Source organism: Passer domesticus, chromosome 2, assembly GCF_036417665.1.
Source record: "Passer domesticus isolate bPasDom1 chromosome 2, bPasDom1.hap1, whole genome shotgun sequence".
NCBI classification, from domain to species: domain Eukaryota; kingdom Metazoa; phylum Chordata; class Aves; order Passeriformes; family Passeridae; genus Passer; species Passer domesticus.
In genome coordinates, this window is record NC_087475.1 from 14,228,335 (window position 1) to 14,233,141 (window position 4,807).

General features: G+C 46.9%; 1 long non-coding RNA gene across 1 annotated transcript; it reads right to left on the bottom strand.

The window, feature by feature from the left end:
- Window positions 1–621: 621 nt before the first annotated feature.
- Window positions 622–3,810, bottom strand: LOC135293376 (uncharacterized). The gene is made up of 2 exons (XR_010355471.1): window positions 1,845–3,810; window positions 622–1,452 (listed from the first exon to the last, which is right to left on the bottom strand). It is a non-coding gene; the product is annotated as an uncharacterized LOC135293376 (long non-coding RNA).
- Between the last annotated feature and the right edge of the window lie 997 nt (window positions 3,811–4,807).

Here is a 4,807-nt window from a genome sequence, read left to right on the forward strand (position 1 = left end):
AGGTAGGTCAGTGGGAATGCACAAATAGCTCTGCAATGGCATCTGTTCTCAACACCCAATTTACTTTCTGAATGTGTGACTTCAGACCTCATAGCTGCCAATAAAGTGCCTTTGACAAACGTTGCAAAACGACCCATCTTATCTATGAAAAGAAAAAGCACAGGGTAAGTTTCACTCTAAATAAGACGGTATCATTAAATAAAAAACCTGTTCAATTTCGGTTTGGTTTTGTTTTTATTTAGGAAGTGAATGAAGTAGAAAGGATGAGGGTGTATTCTTATGGACGTGCAAACTACTCTCCCTTCACAAAGGCATTGTGAAAAGTCTGTAATCATGCACCCATAAAAGCCGGTTCAGTTAGCTGCCTAACAAATAGGTGCTAAAAGTGACAGGAACCTGCAGAACTGATCACTGCCTGCTGTGCCCCCTCGCCCTGTGCCTGTGTGGGCACTGAGAGCACCAGGCTCACAGCCATGGGTGAAGCTGCTTGACAACGAAGGCTGAATTTACTGCAGCCCTTGTGGTTGTGTATTTCCTATTAACTACACGTTTTCAATGAACTTGAAGAGAGACCTGCCAAACAGCATTCTTTCCACTTGAAACACAACACAAATAAAGCTCTAAAAGGCAGAATAGCAATTTATTTTATAAAGACATCAAAACTCAATTCTGAACAGGCTGGCAAAACTGTAGTGACAAGTCATAGTATTTTTTTAATAGTTTGTTTTAATGAGAAAAGGTGCATGGAAAAACATGGGGAGGGAGATTGTCTGTTTGTTTTAATGCACAAGAAGATTTATCATTAAGGAGAACATCAAATTAAACCAGCCTTCCAGAATTATAATGTTTTCCAGTAATCAGTGTGAGTAGGTAACTGCACTGGTATTTGATGGACAGATGTTACACACTCATACTTTAACATTAATGTGCAACAAATCCATTTTTTCCTACAATTATACATCTGTGGCACAGAACTGTAAGTAAAGGACGGATCTTATTTTCCTGACCAAAAAATAAACTGTAAACAAGCAATCTAATACATCATGAAAGCTCAGACCATAATGGCTAAGGCATTGGATTAGAGATCAAGTTTCTTAAATTGTATTTCTGCCTGTGATGACACAGTTTATGAACTGTGGTGACATTTTCAAGCTTGTCTGAGCTGCAGTTTTCTGAAGGAAATGTGTCTTTCACAAGCGTTTAGAAAAGCCAATTTTCTAAAAATACCAGCATGCAAAATCAAACTGAAATTCACTAGAGGTCCTTACATTAGAAACAGCCAGGAGTCAGTCATGCCAAACCTCCTTATTCTGTGGCCTCAGCAGCACAAACTGCAGCTCCTTTGTAAGCCTGTCCTGGTTCGGACTGTGCATAATCCATTATGGCATATATTGTCCTTGTCCCAGGGAAATTGGCAGGGACAACATCCTCCAGTATAAGAGAAGAACACACCTACATGAAAGCAAATATATTTTCACATTTATTTTAATCAGTCTATCAGTAGTTTTAAAGATTAATATCCACACTAATGAAATGAAAATGCCTGAGATAATAAAATTATTTGGATTAGATTTTTTTTGAAACAACCATCTGTTCTTCAGATATTTATATCTGTGTAACATAATTGTATTAATAATTGCTGTGTAGCCACTACATATAAATTGATGACAAAAATACATATTTGTAACATTTACACCATTTTATGTCCAGAAAGAATTGGAATTTTCTTTACTGTTCATGTACCAAACTTTGGTACATAAGCACTAAGTTCATTGGTCACTTAGGTGCATTTTAGGTTTAACTTTTCCATGCTAAAATCTTTATAACCAAACCCAATAAAATACCGGTATTGTCTGTGGGTACTGGAGCTCATCTTGTACCATTTGTCCATGGTATTTCTGCTGTCCCATTAATTTGCCTGTTAAGGAGCATTGCCCAGTTCTGCAATGCAGTGGTTAAACTTCTTCCTGCTGTAGCTGCTTCTGTTAGGTCTGTAAAGAATGTGCAGTAAAGAAATGTAGGAATTTTAAGAGGGAACAACAAAAATTATCATCACAAAGAAAATCGTGCAAGGGTGCCTACCTTGTCTGTCTTTCCACAGTGCTGTTCCTGATGAAGTGTTTGCTACCATATTCTTCAGGTGATTCACCTTTTGCATTAAAATTCTAACAACGTTTTCTAGGACTAACATGGTGCTATTCATATTCTAAATCAATATTAGCTTTTTTTAAGAAACTGTGTTGCTTGAACATCTCCAGGGATGGTGACTCCACCACCTCCCTGGGCAGCCTGTTCCAAGTCCATTTTCTGACAGAAATTTATCACTCCTCATTTCTGATATTCATCTCCCACTGAGTTACAAATCAGTCACTGGGATGTACACAAGACCCTCCCTTGCTGCAGATGTGAGCAGAAAAAACTTGAACCTGTCCAACTCTCAGGTGAGCTGGGAGATGCCCCAGGGGATGCAGAGACCAAAAGAGTAAAAAGACTGAGAAATGAGTGCTTGATTTTAAATTTTTTTTAATTTGAGATAGAAAGGCACAGAACCCTATCCATACACTAGCCCCATTGTGCTGCTTTTGGCTGGGGTAGGGTTAATTTTCTTCACAGTGTCTGGAATGAGGCTGTGTGTTGGAGTAGTGCTGAACACATGGCTGATAATAGAGAGATGTTTTTGTTATTGCTGAGCAGAGCTTACACAGAGCCAAGGCTTTCTCTGCTTTTCATGCAGCCACGCTGGTGAGGGGCTGGGACACATCTGGGACAGGTAACCCCAGCTGAGGAAAGGGGTGTTCTGTCCTCAACACATGAGTGTGAAATACAAAGCTGTGTTTTGTGCCAGGTACATACAGGCAATGTGTCTATCTGTGATTGTGAAAAGTGTGGAAACTGACCATGGGACAGTTATAAAGACAATTCTAATAAATAACAGAGAAAGTGAAGCATGGATGAAGGCCTTAGAACCTATCCTTTGTTTGCAATTAACCTTTATAAGTCTTAAGTTGATTTAGGAGCATTCGAATTAAAGCTTTAAGGATGTTGCCGTTTGACAGGAGCTTTCTGCTTCTAGCTAAAAAGAGTTTTGCAATAATAACCTTTTGAAGTGTAATTTTAGAATATTGCTTGTAGTAAGGATCTTTGAAACTATAGCTTTAGAATATATAAAAAGGAAACATGCTTATCTCAACGCCTTAACAAAACAGTGAAAAGCAGCTTGAGAAAGGAAGATGAACATCAACTCAAGGATTGATAGTTTTGACCAAGGGAAGCTGGACATCACTGTTATGAGATTTATAGTCCTTGCAATTAAAAGTGAACCTGCATCTGGAATCTGGACCTCACCAGCTGGGAGACTTCTTTCTTCTTTTGGAAGCTGGACCCCACCATCTGGGGATATTCCTTTCTGAGATACATCCTGAGAAAAACTAAATCACAATAGTGTATGGAATTGTGATGTAAAAATTGGGAATAGAAACTGCTGAGAAAGCTTATGAGTACCCCTATAAATATCTGTAAGCCCCAACTATCGGTGTGCAGCTGGAGGGAAAACTTCCCCCACTGTACCCAGCGCTGTATTGCTCATACTTTACCATATTAATTAATAAATTGGCTGCTGCTTGAATATTGGCCTAGTCAAGCTTCTCATTTATAACATGAGTAACAAAGACATCTCTGTATTACCAGCCCTGTGTTCAGCACTAATCCAATACACAGCCACTGTGAAGGGAATTAACTCTCCCCCAAGCAGAAGCAGCACCAGGTTGCTGTGCAGAGACAGCAGAGCGGCGCCGCTGCCGCAGGGCCGGGGCAGGAGCGCTGCGGGCAGCGGCTGAGGGAGCCGGGGTGCCCGGCGGGGTGAGGGGAGCCGGGGTGCCCGGCGGCTGAGGGAGCCGGGGTGCCCAGCGGGGTGAGGGAGCCGGGGTGCCCGGCGGGGTGAGGGAGCCGGGGTGCCCGGCGGCTGAGGGAGCCGGGGTGCCCAGCGGGGTGAGGGAGCCGGGGTGCCCGGCGGGGTGAGGGAGCCGGGGTGCCCGGCGGGGTGAGGGAGCCGGGGTTCCCAGCGGGGTGAGGGGAGCCGGGGTGCCCAGCGGGGCGAGGGGAGCCGGGGTGCCCAGCGGGGTGAGGGAGCCGGGGTGCCCAGCGGGGTGAGGGGAGCCGGGGTGCCCAGCGGGGTGAGGGAGCCGGGGTGCCCGGCGGGGTGAGGGGAGCCGGGGTGCCCAGCGGGGTGAGGGAGCCCGGGTGCCCAGCGGGGTGAGGGAGCCGGGGTGCCCGGCGGGGTGAGGGAGCCGGGGTGCCCAGCGGCTGAGGGAGCCGGGGTGCCCGGCGGGGTGAGGGAGCCGGGGTGCCCGGCGGGGTGAGGGGGCCCGGGGCGCCCTCACCGCTCCCTGCAGCCCCCGAGCAGGGCGGCAGCTGCGGCTCGGGCCCTTCGCAGGAGCCTGCCCCGCACCAGCGGGCTCCAGCTGTGCCGGGGAAGGGTTAGGTGGGACTTGAGCGAGAATTCCTTCGCAGAAAGGGCGAATAGACACTGGAATGGACTTCTGCTGGAGCCTCCGTCCCTGGAGGGGTCAGGCAAAGGCTGGATGTGGCGCTCAGAGCCACGCTTAGCTGGCGGGCTGGTGCTCGGTAGCGGGTTGGACTAGACGCCCTCAGAGCTCTTTTCCAACCTGACTGATTCTGTGACCTCTGAGCGGCCGGACCTTCTCTATAAAGGCTGCGGGGCAACACCCCGAGCCATGCCGCGGGGCTGAGGGCTGCTGCGTAAGCGCTTTCGGCGCCCCGGCTCCACTTTCGCCCCACACGAGCCCCG